General features: G+C 43.6%; 1 pseudogene; it reads right to left on the bottom strand.

Moving 5' to 3' along the window:
- Nucleotides 1–2918: 2918 nt before the first annotated feature.
- LOC132650007 (mortality factor 4-like protein 2) lies at nucleotides 2919–3817 on the bottom strand (annotated as a pseudogene).
- Between the last annotated feature and the right edge of the window lie 17146 nt (nucleotides 3818–20963).

The raw sequence follows: 20963 nt of genomic DNA, 5'->3' as shown, positions 1-20963 counted from the left end.
CATGTTAGAATGGCTAAATTTTAACCATAACCTGAGTGTGTGCCAGGTGTTGGTGTGGCTATCTAACAACAAAACCTCAAATTATTGTTAGTGATGATTCACAATGGTATAGCCACTTTGGAGATGGTTGGCTGTACTAACACAGCAAACTATATGTTTATCCTACTTCCCATTAGTAATATACCCAAATATTTACCTAGCTCATCTGAATACCTAAACTTTCTCTGCTGGTCAATGTTTGCACCAAATTTACTGATGATCTTTAAAGTGGTAGCAACCAAGATAACTTTCATTAATTAGTGACAGATGGAATCAAGAGACCCAAGAAGTTTGATGTAATGGGATATGGTCAATGACTAATGAAGTGAGCCATCAGGTCATGCAGACATGTTGAATTTGAACTCCATATTCCTAAGTGAAGGCAACCTGTCTAAGAGGACTAAGTAGAAAGGGTAAAAGAGTAGAGGCAGTGAAAAAGTGTGGTTGTCTAAGGAATGGGATCAAATAGACTAAGTATAGAGGATATTTTCAGACAGCAAAAATATCTTGTGTTCTGGTGGTACTGTAGTTGTGGATACATGGCATTGTGTCTTAGGCAAACCATAGAACTTTATAATACCAAGAACTGTAATGAACACAAATATAAAAAATCATTTAGGAGACAGGCAAAAACTCCAGGGTAGAATGCAGAATGTGAGTTTTATTTTTTAAGTAGCATTTCAATGCATTCTGGCTAAATGGCTTACTGCTGTGCTATATTCCTGGCTTGTTTTAATTTTTTGAGACAGGGTCTATATAAGTTGCCCATGTAGTCATTGATTTTGCAAGTTGCCTCCTTCAGTATACTAAGTAGCTGGGGCTCAACACTACCAGGCCCAGCTTGACAAAATAATCTAGGTATTTTCCACCTTTCTCATTTTCTTTGTCTTCTCCACTCACCTTTCTCCTTTGTACTTTTTGATGGGGCAGCAGCTCTCAAACTGTGTGTCACAACCCCTTTGGGGGTCAAATGAGTCTTTCACAGGAGTCACATATTAGATAACCTGTATATTTACATTATGATTCATACATGTAACAAAAATACGGTTACAAAACAGCAATGAAATAATTTTATGGGTGGGGTTCACCACAACATGAGGAACTCTATTAAAGGGTCTCAGAATTAGGAAGGTTGAGAACCACTGTGATAGGGACTCATGTAGCCCAGGCTGTCCTTGAAGTCACTGTGTAGATGAAAGCAAATTTGAATTCCTAATTTTCTGCTTCTAATTCCCAAGTGCTGAGATTGTAGATGTAAATCTCTACCCAACTTGATGAAATAATCTTCGTTGCATAACATATTTGAAATATCCTCAGGGAAGGGGAGAAAGTATTGACCTCAGTAACTTTTGAATTAATGAAGTCTAAGTAAAGGCAAAGCAAACTGTATTTTGAACTCTAGTTGATAAAAGTCATATCCTATGGGATTGTGGGCTAATTTTCTAATTGCAATTCTGATTCTGTTAGCTTCCCATACTGCTGCACATATGTGCTGGATGTGAATGGGTGAATCTGTACTCATACAGGAAAACTTCTTAACACCTCTAACCTGTGTCCCTTGTCTTGTTGTCCTGATGGCTTAACATAGTGGCATGCTGTGTACTTTAGGGAGATACTTCTGTTAAAATATCAGATTTTCTGTTTAAGGGCTTTCCATATTGCTAAGCTGTTAACATTTGTCAGAGTATTGAGAAAAGCTGTGTTATAGACCAAGTGACATCTTGATTATGCTAGCACCATTCCTATATTTAACTGTAAGTGAACTAAGTCATAATTAATTAATATATTCTGTTGTAGTACAGGACTGGTTAGGATTTAGTATTTCTGAGGTGGAATATTTGCAGGTAGTTGCCAAAATCTAGACTGTGGGTATAGGAAGGAGTGCTTTAAGTGGGAGTAAAAAGCCCATGATTGGGGTGTCACCACAACATGAGGAACTGTATTAAAGGGTCATAGTTGTGTAAAGGTTGAACTGGCCTAGAGCATTGTATGTGTTAGCCCAATACTCTACCACTGAGCTACACCTCCATCCCCTCTTTGATTTTTTAAATTTAATAGTGAATAAATACATTTACTTTTTCACATTTACAGAACGTTTCTAAAATGTTTTCCAAGAGCATAATAAACAAAGGCTCTTAATTCTCTGGGAAACTAATTGTTTGAAATATGTCTTTAAAAGCTGGGGAGAACTTAGATTGGACTCTGGAGGTAAGCAATGAAGGCAAAGGGACAGAATCATTTTTTTTTATGCTTTGAAATTTAGAAACAATTTTATTTAAGATCTGAAATACGATTCCCAAACCATCATCTTTTCAGAAAACTGTGGCTACACAATAATGCATTGCCTCTATCATGTTAGAACGTGCATTAGACTCAAATACAGAAACCAGGAAACAAACCACCATCTTTCAACAATTTAAGCAATGATAGCATGAATGTCTAAGGAACAACAAATAATGGATTTGCAGAGGATGGGCTGTTCAGGTCATGCACCACAAGAAATAAGAGCACAAATGCATGGGTTTTCAGGCAGATACATTTAAGTTGAACCTTTGGCACTAGGAACCAGGGCATCCCACCATGTAGCATTAACACGTGTTAGAAAACTGTGTAGTGTCAAAAGGGATAGAACCACCAGTATCCAAGCAATGTCGTCAACTAGGCAATAAAATGTTCTACTGAATTTCTTCTTTGTCTAATTACTGCATACACTGGTAGCAACTTTTACGTGAGGAAAGGTGTCAGGAGACACTCCATTTGTTTCTTCTTGCAACACAACAGGAAATCAACCTAACATAGGCCCTATTTTACACTGACACTTTTAAAGATCATCAATTCTATACTGAAAGGACTAAACAAAAGTGTTTACAGAGAGCAGACTATGGCGAGTGGTCAGTAGACCTTCTCAGGGCTTTGCGGTGATACTCAGCAGAAGCCACTTGGTAATCTCTGGCAGTAAACAGTGAAGCAGAATTCTTTGCCAGATGCTTAAGGAAATCATGCAAATAGCCCAGCAGTAATGACAGGCTTTTCTCATCGAGGGGCATATAGGCCAACATTGCCCCAATTCTCACAAATAATCTCAGTAGGTGTGGCGCCCCATAGATCTGCGACACTGGCGCATCAGGGTGAGCCAGCAGGATCTCAGCATACTGGGGCTTTTCAAACTCATAGAGCAGCTGAGTGCCCAGCATCACATTGAAATACTCTTTTATCCCGCCCACAACTTCATCAACTGCATACTCCTTATTATCAGTACTTGGCTGGGACTTGGTACACTTGGCATACTCCTCAAGAATGGCATCTACATTCTCTTTAACAGGGAGTTGGAACAACTGCTTCTGCCTAGTAACCAAGTCCCAGTCCTCCACCAGCCATGGCTTTAATTCTTCAGGAATCTTCACTTCCACTTCCACATCCACTCTGTTCTTCTTCAATGCCGCCTCATTCTCCACAGTGGCATCGGCTTGTTCCCTTTCCTTCCGTGGGGGCTGGGGCATTTCGCTGCTACTGCCACCATCTCCATTGCCAGGAGTCTTCTGCTGGTTCTTCCTTGTCTTCTGCACTGAACCAGAAGGGGAGTTCTCAGCAGGGTGACCTCCCCATCTTCCTGGAACAGCTGGTTCAAGATTCTCTTCCTGGGAACCAGCTGACTCCTTTCCTGAGGCAGCTCCTCTCATCGACATCTCTGCATGTTGCTTCGAATTGGTTTCTCAGAGTTGTCTTCTTCAGCAGGTTGTTGTCCACAAGTTTCAGAAGCCTGCTTTCTGGAACTCATTCAACCCTCTTTCTAGTCCATCCTACACTCTTCTTTCTTTCCCTTCCAAGGATTCCTAGCAATTTCCAGGGCAGAGGCTTACAGATCTCCTAGGGTGGTCTGGAAGGATGAAGTGGGAATACAACCCTGTATTCTGAAAGCAGGAATGCAAACAGGTTTGGCAACCAGGGTCAGATCTCCCAATCATTTACTGCACGGCAAAGATAGCTTTTCTGAGGATGACCTGAGAGGAGAATCCAGTTCTTTGCAGTAGCCGACATGTGATCACTGCCGCTCCTCCAACCTTAAACAGGGGGAAAAGGTCACGTGATTCAGCTAGCCAGAAGAACCAGGGATCAAAATCCATATGGAATGCTGAGCTAGCTGTTCTGTTGCTGAGTTCTAAGGATAAAACCCGAAGAGGTGGGCTGAGGCTAGCAACAACATTTTGGATGCCGCATTAGGACATCAGATCTCATTCTATAATCCTGTGGGCTATTTTCTTTTTCCTTGAGGCCAGAGTTTCTCTTTGAATGTACTGGACACCTGGCTTTCCTGAAGTTTGCTTTGTAGACCAGGGTGGCCTCCAACTCACAGAGATCTGCCTGCCTGTGTATGTGTAAATTTCTGACCAGTGTACATTACCTATCATTTGTGATCTCAACTTGTTATTGAGAGTTTAAAATTTCAAAGGCAGACCATGACCTTAATCCCAGTATTTGGGAGACAAAGACAGGTAGATCTCTGTTCTTGAAGCCAGCATTGTCTACAGAGGGAGTTTGAGGACAGCCAGGGGGCTGTGGAGAGTTTGAGAGAGAGAGAGAGAGAGAGAGAGACTTAGAAAGAAATGGCAAGCTGAGGCAGTTGAACACGTAAATCCAAGCACTTTGAGGAGACAGCCAACTCTTGAGCCTGGGATACACAAGGAATGGCATCTCAAAAGAAACCTAGAGTACTGAGTAAGTGCTGAATCTTACAAATGAATTATGCAAAGACAGAAACAGAAGACCTACTACTGTAATATTGTTCTTTATGTTGTAGCAATTAAAATGCCCGGCACAAAAATGATGATATTGTATTCGGGTAACTATTGAATCAAGCATCATACCCTATTCATAAATATTCATGAGCTAGCAAAAGCATTAAACATGGATAATGAAATTCTCCTGCTTTCAGATTTTCCTGGGACTCCTGGCCTAACATGGGTTAGGTCAAGGAGAGACTCCCTAAGATTGTATGCATTAGGCAGTGAGGACAACTTGAGTCATCTACATCACTAGGAGATTCAACACCCAAAAGAGGTTAAGAATCTAACTTACTTTAGTAGATACAGCAAAAATTTAAGCCTGCATATGACTTATTTTCCGAACAGGAAAAAGAAAAGAAAGGCAATCGGACACCAAAAATTATTTCCTCAAAGCTAAAACTGTAATCATTATTTAAAATAATGGCCCCGTGGAAAGGGCAATGAAAAACAAGATCACTACTACTCAATTTCCATCTCCTCACCAGTGTAGCACTGGCAAAGAGCAACAACCTGCTGCCCCCTCAGACTGCATTCAGCCCCAGCCTCTCAAAGGTATCTATCTCCAGAGCAGGGTGTGGGTTTCCCTCAAAATTAAACATTCACAGGCTACAGGATCCTAATGGAAATGAAGAGTACTGCCTTGCTCGACCTCCTTAATCTCTCTTGCAGGTTTCAGATGGCAACAGAAAACGAGACACCTGTGGGGAGAAGCTAAGGGCCCGTGGGAAAAAACCATGGTTTAGGGCAACCAGGACCTTTTCTGGAGCTAAATCCTGTTTGGGTGATTCCCAGCCCCACCTGCAACATCAGAAATAGGGCTGACAGGCTCTTTCCTCCAAGCATCAACAGCTTTTACCACTGCTTTGGTTTCAAGACAGGGTTTTGCTGGGTACCTCTGGCTGGACTGCCAACCCGTGGCAATCCTCCTCCTTTAGTAGAGTGCATGAGCTCCCATACCAAGGTGCAGTTCTGTTCAAAGTTTCTGGGATAGAGCAAGTCTATTCACAATAAAAACATTTTTTTTCAATTGTCTAACATACTCCTACATCTATCTCTTAACAGACTGTCGCCTTAGGGGATAAAATAAATCATCACCACCCTTATCCTCCTAAAGCACACGGTCCAGAAATGGTAGTTGAACACCACAGAACTTACACCTCGGGAAAAAAAAAAAAAAGACAAAAAAAGCAATAAACGATAAACAAAAACAGCAGCCACGGTGGACATTTGACTAGGTTTTTCGAGAAGCAGTCAACAGTGAGTCTAGAGGAGCACAGAAGGCTCAGAGGGGTCTCCGTGGAAAGAGACAGGAGGAGGATCATCGCCCTACCTTAAACACAGGGCCCTGAATACCACCCTGCTTGGCTCAGAAGGCATTGTAGGCCTGTTTCCTCAAACCTTAGTCTCAGGCGTCCAGAAAAAAAATGACTCACAACGCTGTGGTGTGTGAGAGCGACTTAGGCCTATGACTGATTTGGAGGAAGTTTTAGGCTGGGAGAACAAGGAGGCAGTGAGCACATCTCAGCACTCCGCGTCTGAGGCACCCAGGGATTCGGACTGAAAGGCAGGTTCACCGATACCCCACTGGACAGTCCCAGGGCACAGGGCTCTCAGACCTCCACTCGGGCTGTCCTCCCAGCCTCCCTGCCAGCATCTGAAAGACTGTGCTCAAGGCCAACCGGGAAGCTGGAGTGCTATTTCCAGGGATGCTCTTCCAGAGTCCTGATCCTGCCCTATGCAAGCCTACCACAACCCCGCTCCTGCCGCCCCGCCCCTCACCCCCCACCATGGGTGTCCTGCGTGTCTTTTGGGCTGACTCCTGTCACTCACTGGCCGGCCCGGGCAACAGCAGGTGACCAAGGCACCGCATGGGAACTGGGGGCCATGGCGCGTCCAGGTTTGGGCCCGTGGCCCTGGCAGTCAGCACAGGCGGCTGAGGCCCACAGCAGTAGCAGCCCTACACTGACCGCTTGGTGCAGCTCCTGGCGCTGCCCACTGGGTAGGGATCAGCACCGAGAGGGCTGCCAGCCGAGGGGGCAGAGGCCGGCCATCCTGGTAACTTAGGACAACAAAGAGCCCGCCCCTGACTGTGGTCATGTCCAATCAACAGCCTCTCCTCCCAAAGAACAAACGATTTCTTCCCGCCGATTCGTCAGCGGGACCTGTCAGTTGGAGAGTGCTCGCCCAGCCCCTGTGCAGAATGCCTGGGGCACATGAATGTGATGGAAGACTTGGCGCATGCGCACCAGTCCCAGGTGTACCCCTGGGCGAGCTTTTGCCTCCTAGCACCCCGGCAGGCTCGAGGATCCCACCTTAGTATTCTCACCTGAGCAACCCTTTCTGTTTCGAGCTGGCAGCACTTGTCCTCTCGCACACACTTAGGGATTGTCAAAGGTAGGGCATTTGTTTTCTTCACAGCCTCTGTCAGAGCTTGGGGTCGACTCGAGTTCCTTGGTGAGGAGGATACTGAGGCGCCCAAGAGAGGCTGAACCAAGGTCACATAGACTTAAGACTTGGTGCTGATAGGGTCCTCGCCTCTTCTCGCTCCAGGATTAAAGTGGGTTTTCTAAGAGTCTCCCAACAGGGCCCCCCCACCAGTCCAGAGGCACAGCCTTCTGGCCTATGTCTTAACTTTTGCCCTCCTCTTCCCCACGTTAATTTTGCATAGATTTAAAACTGCTTGCGGCCCAAGTCTCAGCACATAGGGGCCCCCTTTTGCCCGAGAGCCCCAGAGCATCCCTTAAATTCCTAAGACACTTATCTTTTGCCCTATGCTCTCATGACTTGTCTCCACAGCAAACTAGAGTTCCCTGAATATGGCCATCCCTTGTTCTCCATAGTAGGCCCCTAACCCTGGGCATGGCCTCAAGATTAGGATACCAAGGGCACCACAGCACCTGGTCCAACACCATATTATCGCAACTAGCTCTGAGAACTTTGAGCTTTAGCTTCTCAGAGACTTGGTTGCTCTGCCTAGAGGTTGAGGATGAACAAGAGGCAGATTTAAGAAGCTCGTAGAGCTAGCTTTCAAATGTATCTAAAGTTTCAGAGAAGCTAATACCCTTCCCCACCTCTGTGGTTGCCAGACTTGCATGTGGTGGACAGATGTAAGTTCAGGAAAAATATCCATAGACATTACAGTGAATAAATAAATACATAAATGAGGCAAATACCAAACTGATTGTGGTTGTCAGCATTTAAAATCCTAGCGCTGAAGTGACTGAAGGAGACAAGATCAAGAGTTTATGTCAACCTGGATTACAAAACAAGTTGATGACTTTCCTAGGCTACACAGTAATAGTGTCAAAAACAAAACGGAGCAGACAAAATAGCTCAGGGGACAACAGTGCCTGCCACACTAACGTGACTACAAAGGTGGATCCCTAAAACCGATGGTAGAGGGCCTGCAGACAGGACTCAGAGGTTAAATTACTGAGATCAAATCCCTGCACACCCATGGGGCCTCAGGACCATCTAGAATGAGATCTTCTGGTGTGCAAGTGCCCTCTACCAGTATACACATGTATATAGAGACAGAATATTGTATACATAATAAAGAAATAAATCTTTGAAAAGAAAATAAATATATGGAGGGAGAGGAAGTTGTTCCCTGACTCCAGCACTCTCTCTGATGTGTGTTTATACGTGTATTTATGCAAGTATATGTAAGTACACACCCAGAAAATAATATAAAACAGAGCAAATCATATTTTGTTGCTAGGGGCTATAATACTTTTGCAGTTCAAAGAGTCTGTAATATTCTCCAGGAACCTAACTGTTTGATATATGTCTTACAAAGCTGGGGAGAACTTTGGAGTCTGGAGATAAGCAATCAAGGTAAAGGGACAGAATCATTTTTTATTTTATTTTATTATTATTTTTTTTATCAGTTACATTTTATTAACTCTGTATCCCAGCCGTGTCCCGATCCCTCATTCCCTCCCAGTCCCTCCCTCCCTCGCTCATCTCCACCGTGCCCCTTTCCAAGTCCACTGATACGGGGGACCTCCTCCCCATTCATCTGATCCTGTTTTATCAGGTATCTTCAGGACTGGCTGCAACGTCCTCCTCTGTGGCCTAACAGGACTGCTCCTCCCTTTGGGGGTGGGGAGACCAAAGAGTCAGTCATTGAGATCCTGTTAGAAATAGTCCTTGTTCCCCTCACTTTGGGAAACCAATTGGTTACTGAGCTACCACAGGCTACATCTGAGCGGAAGTTCTAGGTTATATCCATACATGGTCCTTGGTTGAATGTCAGTCTCAGAAAAGACCCTGTGCCCAGATATATTTGGTCCTTGTGGAGCTCCTATCCTTTCCCCATCAGACTACCTCCCCTTCTTTCTTGTGATTCCCTGTACTCTGCCAAAGGTTTGGTCATGAGTCTTTGCTTTGAAAACGCTGCTAGTTAAAGTCTTTCAGATGCGCTCAGTAGACTCCGGGACAGAATCTTATACAGGGGAAAAGGCCATGGGATTCAGCTAGCAAGAAGAACCAGGGAATAAATTGCATATGGAATGGTCAGCAAACTATTCTGTTACTGGGTTCTAAGGATAATACCTGAAGAGGTGGGATGAAGCTAGCCACAATATTTTGGGTGCCATAGTAGGACATCAGATCACATTTTATAATCCTGTGGGCTATTCTGAGATTTCAATTTGTTATTAACAGTTTACAAGTGCTAAGGGAGCCCATGACTGCCTTGCTCGACCTCCTTAATCACTCTTGTAGGTTTCATATGGCGACCAAAAACAAGACAAGTGTGTGGAGAAGCTAAGGGCCCTTGGGGAAAACCATGGTTTAGAGCAGCCAGGACCCTTTCTGGAGCTGCATCCTGTTTGAGTGATTCCAAGCCCCACCTGCAACATAAGCAATAGGGCCAACAGGCTGTTTCGTCCAAGCATCAACAGCTTTTAGTGGTACTTTGGTTTCAAGACAGGGTCTTGCTGGGTAGCTCTGGCTGAACTGGCATCCCATGGCAATCTTCCTGCCTCAGTAGAGTGCATGAGGTCTCATTCCCTGTTTCAGTTCTGTTAAAAGTTTCTGGGATAGTTCAAGAATATTCACAATAAAAATGTTTTTCAATTGTCCTCGCATATTCCTATATCTATCTATTTCCTAACTGACTGTCTCTTTATTGGACAAAATTAAGCATAGCTATGCTTATCCTCCCAAAGCGCACACTCCAGAAGTAGTGGTGGTCGAACACTACAGAACTTCTACATCTAAAAAAGTTTGATAAAACAAAATAAGAACAACAAAACCCTCAGTTATTTTGGACATTTAGTTAGGTTTCCAAGAAGCAGTTAACAGTGAGTCCAGAGGAGCACAGAAGGCTCAGAGGGATCTCCGTGGAAAGAGCCAGGAGGAGGATCATCGCCCTACTGAAAACACAGGGCCCTGAATACCACGCTGCTCGGCTCAGAAGGCATTATAGGCCTGTTTCCTCAAAACTTAGTCTCAGGCTTCCAGAAAAAAAAAAAAATGACTCACAACCCTGTGGTGTGAGAGCGACTTAGGTATATGACTGATTTGGAGGACGGTTTAAGCTGGGAGAACCAGCAGGCAGTGAGCACATCTTAGCACTCTGTATCTGAGGCACCCAGGGATTTGGACTGAAACGCAGGTTCACCTCTAACCCAATGGCCAGTCCCAGGGCACAGGGCTCTCAGACCTCCACCCGAGATGGATGCTCAGCCAGAGTCCTGACCCTGCCCTGTGGAAGCTTGCTACAACCCTGCCCTGCAGCTGCACCACCACCACCACCACCATGGGTGTCAGGCAGGTCTCTTTGCCTGATTCTTGTCACTCACTGGCCCTCCCCAGGCAGTGGATTCCAAAGGCCCCCCTGTTGTAAGTGGTTATTAATATTTGCTACCGGTTTATCTTTTAGTAATGCTGCTGTTAATCCTCAGCAGCTGTATAACCAAATCACCACACAGAGATTGGGTTTTTAGTTAACCTAGAACACAATGCTGGGCAATATTTACTCCCTCCTAAACCTCCAAGCCCTCAGTTTCCTAACATTTAGATTTCCCACATTATACTTGCTTTTTGTGAAATCTTAGGTCTGGTTCATGCTCCAAGTCCTCCAAGCTCTCTTCTCTCGCTCTGCTCTCCTTGTGCTCCTCTCCTTGAGCTCCTCCTCCTTCTCGCCCCTTCCTGTTCTCTAGCTCCTCCCCTCTTTCCTGTCCTCTGGCTCCTCCCATAGCACCACATTGTATCTAGTTGCTTTATTTGTGTCCTGTTTACACAAGACTTGAGACAGGATGCTTATAGTGAGTATCACAATGCAATATCCAGATTGAAACCAGAGAGTTGGGGGTGGGGAAATCAGCATTTGAATTAACAAGGGTAAGGCATATACATTTTAAAAGAACATTATACCAACACCCCCCCCCCCCCCAATGGAACTGGGGACTGAGGTGTGTCCAGGTTTGGGCCCAACACCGTGGCAGGCAGCACAGGCGGCTGAGCCCCACAGCAATAGCAGTCCTACCCTGAACTCTTGGTCCAGCTCCTGGAACTGCCAACTGGGTATGGATCAACAAGAGGGCTGCCAGCCGAGGGAGCAGTTACCTGGCACCATCATAGAAAGCACCTAGCAGAATGGCTGGAACATGTGACTGTGATGAAAGAATTGACCCATGCGCACCATTCTCAGGTTCCCCTGTGGTGGAGCTTCTGCTACCAGCAACTTGGCAGGCTAGAGTGCCCGAAGACCTCAGTTTCCTCACCTGAGCAACCCTTTCTGTAGAGCTGGCAGCACGTATCCCTTCACACACACTTAGGGAAAGTCAAAGTATGGTATTTGTTTCCTTGCCTGATTCTGTGCTTCAAGTCTCAGCACATAGTGGCCATTTTTTGCCCCAGAGCCCCCGAGCATCCCTTAAATTCTTAAGACAGTATCTTTTGCCCTTTTCTATCATGACTTCTCTCCAAGGCAAACTAGAATTCACTGAATATGGCCATCCCTTGTTCTCCACAGCAGGCCCCTAAACTTAGGCTTAGCCTCAAGATTAGGATACCAAGGGCACCACAGCACCTGGTCCAACATCAAAATATCCCGACTAGCTCTGAGAACTTTGAGCTTTAGTTTCTCAGAGATCTGGTTGCTCTGTCTGTAAGATGAAGATGAACAAGAGGCAGATTTAAGAATCTGTTGGAATAAGCAGAGTTTCTCAGGAAAAATAATCCATAAGCCACTCTCAGGATGCTGATTCTGAAGCTTCTAACACTCTTGTTTTGAATGGAAGCCCATTAAGAGAGAAAATTCAGTGATGAGGAACACTTGCTGTTCTTGTAGACAACTTGCGGTCTGTTCTCAGCCACAGCTGAGCAGCTCACAGTAGCGTGAAACTCCAGTTTCATGGGATTCAACACCATTTTCTGGCCACCATATACACCAGCACACACGTGGCATATATGCACACAGACACACATGTATATGTAAGCATAATTTACGGTGTTCTTCCTGGAAAGGGCGTAGTAGTACACACCTCCAGTCTGTTGAGGGGCAGAGGATAGCCAATCTCTAAGTCTGAGGTATACACAGTGAAGTCCACGCAGGGAAGGACTGCATAATGAGACCTTGTCTCTAAAATAATAAAGACCAGAGGGGTCTTTTTTTTTTTTTTTCCATAGAGGACGTTCATATTCTTCCTAGGCCTGGGTCCTCTTACTGGCTCCACAATGGAGATTGACTAATTCTCTGATAGGGTTCAAGCCCACCAATTTGACATAGGGGGAAGATAAAAATAACTTGAAACTGCCAGGCATGGTGGTGCATGCCTCTAATCCCAGCACGCTGGCAGGCAGGGACAGGTGGATCTCTGAGGTTAAGGCCAGCATGGTCTACAAATCGAGCCCAGATCCCCAGGGCTACATGGAGAAACAGTCTCTAAAAACAAAGAAACAAACAAGCAAACAAACAAAATAACACAGAAGCCAATATTGGCCTGGAGAGTGCTCCATGCTTAATGCTCTTCCAGAGGACCCTGGTTTAATTCCCAGCAGTCAGTGGCTTACAATTGTATCTACAGTCTCAGAGAAGCTAAGACCCTTTCCTACCTCTGAGGTTGCCAGTCTTGCATGTGGTGGACAGACCTACCTTGAGGCAAAATAACCATATATATTACACTGAATATATAAATACATAAATAAGGCAAATATCAAACTGACTGTGGCTGTCCACATTTATAATCCTAGCAATGAAGTGAAAGACGGAAAGAAGATCAAAAGTTTGATGTCAACCTGGATTCCAAAACGAGATAGTGACTTTCCTAGGCTACACAGTAATAGTGTCCAAAAAAAAAAAATCAAGAACAAAAACAAACAAACAAACAAACAAACAAACAAACAAAAAAAACGGGACAGACAGAATAGCTCAGGTGACAACACTGCCTGCCACACTAACATGACTACAAAGGCGGATCCCTGAAATTGATGGTAGAGGGGCTGCAGACAGGACTCAGAGGTTAAATTCCTGAGTTCAAATCCCAGCACCCACATGGGGGCTCAGGACCACCTAGAATAAGATCTTCTGGTGTGCAGGTGCCCTCTACTGGTGTACAGGTGGACATGCAGACCGAATATTGTATACATAATGAATAAATATATATATAAATAATTAAATCTGTAAAAAGAAAAAAATACATGGAGGGAGAGGAAGTTGTCCCCTGACTCCAGCACTCTCACTGATATGTGTTTATACATGCATGTATGCAAGTATATATACACACACACCTGAAAAAAATAAAACAGAGCAAATCTCCTGTTGCTTAAAGACTATAATGCTTTTGTAGTTCAAAGTGACTGAAATATTCTCCAGGAACCTACATGTTTGAAATATGTCTTATAAAGCTGGGGAGAACTTTGACTGGACCCTGGAGATAAGCAATGAAGATAAAAGGGACAGAATCTTAAACAGGGGAAAAGGACATGGGATTCAGCCAGGGAGAAGAACCAGAGAACAAAATGTATATGGAATACTGAGCAAGCTATTCTGTTACTGAGTTCTAAAAATAAAACCTGAAGAGGCGGGTTAAGTCTAGCAACAACATTTCGGGTGCCATAGTAGGACATTGGATCTCATTCTATAATCCAATTAGCTATTTTTTTTTTTCCTTGAGGCAGGGTTTCTCTTAGAATGTATGGTAGCCCTGGAAGTGCTGGAATTCACTTTGTAGACCAGGGTGGTCTCAAACTCAGAGATCTGCCTGCCTCTCTCTGTGTAAATTTCTGACCAGTGTAAATTACCTATCATCTGAGATCTCAATTTGTTATTAACAGTTTACAGGTGCTAAGAGAGCCCATGACTTTAATCCCAGCACTTGGGAGGCAAAGACAGGTAGATCTCTGATTTTGTTATTTTATAATATATATTTTTAATATTAATTATGGGTCATTTACTTTGTATCCCTTTGTAGCCCCTTCCCTCATTTCCTCCCAATCTCATCCTCCCTCCCTCATATCCTCAACATTCCCCTCTCTAAGTCCACTGATAGGGGAGGTCCTCCCACCCTTCCATCTGAACCTATTCTATAAGGTCTCATCAGGACTGTCTGCAATGCCCTCCTCTGTGGCCTAGCAAGGCAGCTCCTCCCTCAAAGAGGGCGGGTCAAAGAGCCTGCCATTGAGTTCATGTCAGAGACAATCTCTGTTCCCCTTACTAGGGTAACCTACTTGGATGATGAGCTGCCATGGGGTACATCTGATCAAGGGTTCTAGGTTACATCAATGCATTGTCCTGGGTTGGAGATCTGTCTCAGAAAGGCCCCTGTGCCCAGATATATTTGGTCGTTGTGGCGATCCCATCCTCTCCATGTCTTACTAACTCCCCCTTTGTTCATGATTCCCTGCACTCTGCCCGAGGTTTGGTTATGTGTCTCAGCATCTGCTTTGATATACTGTGAGGTAGAGTCTTTCAGAGGCACTGTATGGTAGGCTGCTGTCCTGGTTCTCATTTTCTCCTACTTCCCATGTCCATCCCATGTGTGTTTCTAAGTGAGGATTGATCATCTTATCCCAGAACCTCTTCTTGTTTACCTTCTTTAGGTGTGCAGAATTAGTATGCTTGTCCTATCTTATAAGTCTAGTATCCACTTCGAAGTGGGTATATACTGTGTGTGTCTTTCTGCTTCTGGAATACCTCACTAAGGAAGAAGATCTCTGATTTTCAATCCAGCGTGGTGTATGGAGGGAATTCGAGGACAGCAAGGGGCTGTGGAGAGTCTGAGAGAGAGAGAGAGAGAGAGAGAGAGAGAGAGAGAGAGAGACTTAGAAAGAAAAAGCAAGCTGAGCCAACTGAACACTTAAATCCAAGCACTCTGAGGATATAGGCAACTCTTGAGCCTAGGATACACAAGAAGTGGCATCTCAAAAAAACCTAGAGTGCTGAATAAGTGCTGAACCTTCCAAATGAACTGTGCAAAGACAAAGACTGAAGACTTTCTACTATAATATTGTTCTTTTTGTTGTAGAAATTAAAATACCCAGCACAAAAGTAATGTTATTGTATTTGGGTATCTATTGAATCTAGAAGCATACCCTATTCATAAATATTCGTGAGCTAGCAAATGCATTAAACATGGATAATAAAATTCTCCTGCTTTCAGATTTTCCTGGGACTCCTGTACTTACATGGGTTAGGTCAAGGAGAGACTCCCTAAGATTGTATGTATTAGTCAGTGAGGACAACTTGAGTCATCTACATCATTAACAGATTCAAAATCGAAAAGAGGGTAAGAGTCTAACTTACTTTAGCAGATACAGCAAAATCTGAAACCAGTGGATGATTTAATGTCCAAACCAGAAAAAAAGAAAGCAATGGGAGCTTGACCTAGAACAGTCTTGCGACACTAATCTATTATTATCTCTTTCTTTAAACTCCCCCAATAAACTTTATTTCATCAAGGCTAACATTGTCTACATCATTTTAAAAAGTGGCCCCATGGAAAGGCAATGAAAAAAGTAACACTACTACTCAATTTTCCTCTCCTCACAAGTGTAGCACTGGCAAAGGGCAACCACTGGCTGCCCCCTCAGACTGCATTCAGTCCCAGCTTCTCAAAGAGCAGGGTACCGGTTTCCCTCAAAATTAAACATTCATAGGCTACATGATCCTAAGGGAAATGAAGAGCACTGCCTGGCTTGATCTCCCCAATCTCTCTTGCAGGCTTCATATTATGGCAGAATACAAGACACCTGTGAGGAGAAGCTAAGGGCCCATGGGAAAAAAGGTTTAGAGCAGCCCGGACACTTTCTGTAGCTGCATCCAATTTGAGGGATTGCCAGCCCCACGTGCAAGGGAAGAAACAGGGCTGACAGGCTGTTTCCTCCAAGCATCAATGGCTTTTAGCTCTGCCTTGCTTCCAAGACAGGGTCTTGCAAGGTAGTTCTGGCTGGACTACCAACTCATGGCAATCCAACTGCCTCAGTAATGTGCATGAGGCCTGATTCCCTCTTTAAGTTCTGTTAAAAGTTAATGGGAAAATTCAAGAATATTCACAATAAAAATGTTTTGGACACCTGATTTTTGACAAAGACGCCAAAACCATTCAATGGAAAAAAGATAGCATCTTCAACAAATGGTGCTGGTGCAACTGGATGTCTACATGTAGAAAAATGAAAATAGATCCATACTTATCACCCTGCACAAAACAGAAGTCCAAGTGGATCAAAGACCTCAACATAAAACCAGACACATTAAATCGGCTAGAAAAACAAAAGTGGGGAATACCCTAGAACTCATTGGTATAGGAGAAAACTTCCTGAACAGAACACCAACAGCACAGGCTCTAAGAGCAACAATCAATAAATGGGACCTCATGAAACTGAAAAGCTTCTGCAAAGCAAAGGACACCGTCATCAAAACAAAGCGACTGCCTACAGATTGGGAAAGAATCTTCACTAACCCTTTATGTGATAGAGGACTCATATCCAGTATATATAAGGAACTAAAGAAGCTGAAAAGCAGCAAACCAAGTAATCCACTAAAAAATTGGGGAACGGAGCTAAACAGAGAATTCTCTGTAGAGGAATATAGAATGGAAGAGAAGCACTTCAAGAAATGCTCAACCTCATTAGCCATTAGGGAAATGCAAATCAAAACAACACTGAGATTTCACCTTACACCCATCAGAATGGCCAAGATGAAAAACTCAAGTGACAACACATGCTGGAGAGGTTGTGGAGAAAGGGGAACCCTTCTCCACTGCTGTTGGGAATGTAAACTTGTACAACCACTCTGGAAATCAATCTGGTGTTTTCTCAGACAAGTAGGAATAGCGCTTCCCCAAGATCCAGCCATACCATTCCTGGGCATACATCCAAAAGAGGCTCAAGTACACAAAAAGGACATTTGCTCAACCATGTTTGTAGCAGCTTTATTTGTAATAGCCAGAAGCTGGAAACAACCCAGATGCCCCTCAACTGAAGAATGGATGCAGAAATTGTGGTACATCTATATAATGGAGTATTACTCAGCAATGAAAAATAAGGAAATCATGAAATTTGCAGGTACATGGTGGGACCTGGAAAGGATCATCCTGAGTGAGTTGTCCCAAAAGCAAAAATACACACAGTGTATATACTCACTCATATAGACATACAACTTAGGACAAACCCACTAAAATCTGTGCATCTTGCCATGGACCAGCCCAGTCGGGCTCCTGTCGTCCACGGGAGAACAAGGCTTTAGACAGGAAGACACGGTTTCGGCGAAGAATTGACAGACAGAGACACCTTGATGGTTTTGACTCTGCTGCAACTTTACTGAAAGCAAGCTAGTATTTTTATAATGATTTCACAAAAGGCACCTTAAAATTGGCATACTTCCCAGAACATTCAGACTTTTACCAAGAATACAAAGTTTACATTTTAACTCAAAATGCATTCAGACATAAAGCAGTACCCACAAGTAATCTTGGCCTAAAAACCTTTTGATCAGAGCAAACAAAGGAAAAGAAACCTCAAATATAGTTTCATTATTGCTAACCAATGAAGAGGAAAGTCAGGAGCTAAGTCAGATGCCTGCCAAAGTCCTCTCTATATCAAAATCTAACTACACCTTTGTTAACCCTCCTCCCATATGTCCTGCCCAAGATTTATGATCTTCCTTAGGAACAAGGCACTGAAGGGAGGGGAAACTCCCGTCAGCTGCTCCTCTCATGCTATTATTTCTTAAGAAGGAGCCTATTATTATATCACTATTCTTAATGCCTATTAATACTAAATCTAATTCATTACTTTTTTTAAACTTATTTTTATTGAAGCCTTTAGCAATCTACTAATGATAAATTTCTTTATAAAGTTAGTTGTGCTGTTTCAGGTGTCACAGAGAAAGATCAAAGAATTTATTATTCCAGCCCCAGAGCCACAACTGAAGAAGCATAGAAATCTCAGAACACGTCTCTTTTCCAAGTGGGATGAGTTTGCCAGGGACCTTCCAGGGGGTGTATTTCTGGGGAAATCAGATCCCCCGCCCTGTAGCTTATGCTACTATGGCGACACTGGCGTGGGTGTAACACATCTAAAGAAACTAAGCAAGAGAGAGGACCCTAACTAAAACAGTCAATCCCCATCCTGAAAGGCAAAGAGGATGGACATCAGAAGAAGAAGAAAACAGGAAACAACCTAGGAACCTTCTACAGAGGGCTTCTGAAAGCCAGAAGAAGAAAACAGGAAACAAACTAGGAACCTACCACAGAGGGCCTCTGAAAGCCTCTGCCCTACAGACTATCAAAGCAGATGCTGAGCCTGATGGTCAACCGTTGGGCAGAGTGAATGGAATTTTACGTAAGAAGTGGAAAATAGTAAGAGCTGGAGAGGACAAGGTCTCCACAAGGAGAGCAAGAGAACAAGGAAATTTGAACACAGGGAACTTCCCAGAGACATGATCATACTCCAACCAAGGACTATTCATGGAGATAACCTAGAACCCGTGCAGAGATGTAGCCCATGGCAGTTCAGTGTCCAAGTGGGTTACATAGTAATGGGAAGAGGGACTGCCTCTGACATAATCTGATTGGCCTGCTCTTTGATCATCTCCCCCTGTGGGGGGAGCAGCCTTACCAGGCCACAGTAGAGGACAACGCAGCCACTTTTGATGTGAACTGATAGACTAAGATCAGAAAGAAGGAGAGGAGAACCTCCCCTATCAGTGAACTTGGGGAGTGGCATGCATGCAGAAAGGGGAGGGAGGGTGGGATTGGGAGGGGAGGAGGGAGGGGCTTATGGGGGGATACAAAATGAATGAAGTGTAATTAATAAAAAATGTTTTTCAATTGTCCTCACATACTGCTACATGTATCTATTTCATAATTGACTGTCCTCCCAATGCGCACACTCCAGAAGTTGTGGGGGTAGAACACCACAGAATTTCTATATCCAAAAAAATGAAAAAAACAAGAACAACCACAAACCCTCAGACATTTTGGACATTTAGGTAGGTTTTCCAAGAAACAATGTACAATGAGATCTGAAGAGCATGGAAGGCTCTGAGGGGTCTCCATGGAAAGAGACAGGTGGTGGAGCATATTTTACCAAAAAACACGGGCACTTGATACCTCCCTGCTTGTCTCATAAGGCATTTTGGGCCTTTTTCATCTAATCTTAGTCTCAAGCAGCCTGAAAAAATTACTCACAAGATTGTGGTATCTAAGAGCGACTCCTGATTTGGAGGGACCTTTTGACTGGGAGAACAAGCAAGCAGTGACCACATCTCAGCACTCTGAGTCTGAGGCACCCAGGGATTCTGGCTGAAATGCAGGTTCACCACTTCCCAGCCATCATCATCATATGCCATGGCAGAGAAAGAAAGGCAACTCCATGGCAGTGGGATCATGAGGTAGCTACATGTTTACCTCTCACTAGACAAGGAAACATAGATCATGCATCTCACCTGCACCCCACACTATAGATTCATCTCCTCCAGGAAGGACCTACTCTTGAGAGGTTTCACAGCCTCCCATTATAGTGACACCAAATGGGGACATAGTGTTCAAACATGAGCCTGTGAGGGACATTTTACGTCTAAATATTCACTCTCTATTCTGAACTCCTCTCAGGCAGGTTTTGTGGCCCTGTGTCTGGATCCCTTATTGATTCAAGAACTCACACAGTGATAAGCAAAAGTTTTCTAAGACTATCTTTGGCCCTCCCCTCAGCCACCTTGTGCCAAACTCACATCCCATTAAATGTACCAAGATACAAGCATGTTCCAACATAAACATTATTTAGTGGTGGAAATAGTTCTGAATGGGCTTCCTGATGTTGTTTGGAAATGAAATAGGATGCCTGTCTTCATCTTTACTCAGTCCTCAGGCCTTGTGTATACCTAGGGGTATGAGGGAAAAATCCTTAAAAATTGTTTGCAAATGCAACACTGTTACAATGTCACTGCAATTTGTATATGGTTGACGGTGCATTATTTTCTGCCTATACTTAAACACTTATTTGATTTTGTCATTATTTTTAATATTTTGAGCATGCTTCTCTCTGGAGTAGAAAAGGTTGTGGGTCTTCAGTTCTTTCTTATGGTGCCTAAAAAATCGTTCACACACTTATACACCTACATTCACACACAAATATGCATACACATAATACGCACATACACATACATATTTACATACATACTCACACGTATATACATACATATACTCACACATACACAAATATACCCACAAGTACCCTGAGTTTTTCTAGATTTGGTTTTGTTCTATTTTCTGTCTGGGAGTAAACTTGTTTTTTTTTTTTTTTTTTTTTTTTTTTTTTTTTTTTTTTTTTCTAGGACACAAGAAACCATTTCATTAGTAAAATTTAATTAGTATAGTACTGTATATTTCCAATACATTTTATTTTTTTATTTTTTATTTTTTTATCCATTACATTTTATTAACTCTGTATCCCAGCCGTGTCCTGATCCCACATTCCCTCCCATTCCCTCCCTCCCTCCCTCATCTCCACCGTGCCCCTTTCCAAGTTCACTGATGGGGGGGACCTCCTCCCTATTCATCTGATCCTGTTTTATCAGGTACCTTCAGGACTGGCTGCAAAGCCCTCCTCTGTGGCCTAACAGGACTGTTCCTCCCTTCGGGGTGGGGAGACCAAAGAGCCAGTCATTGAGTTCCTGTTAGAAATAGT

Source organism: Meriones unguiculatus, chromosome X (genome assembly GCF_030254825.1).
Source record: "Meriones unguiculatus strain TT.TT164.6M chromosome X, Bangor_MerUng_6.1, whole genome shotgun sequence".
Taxonomy (NCBI): Eukaryota; Metazoa; Chordata; class Mammalia; order Rodentia; family Muridae; genus Meriones; species Meriones unguiculatus.
Note: the sequence above shows the minus strand (reverse complement) of the source record. Positions and strands in the feature narration are given on the sequence as shown.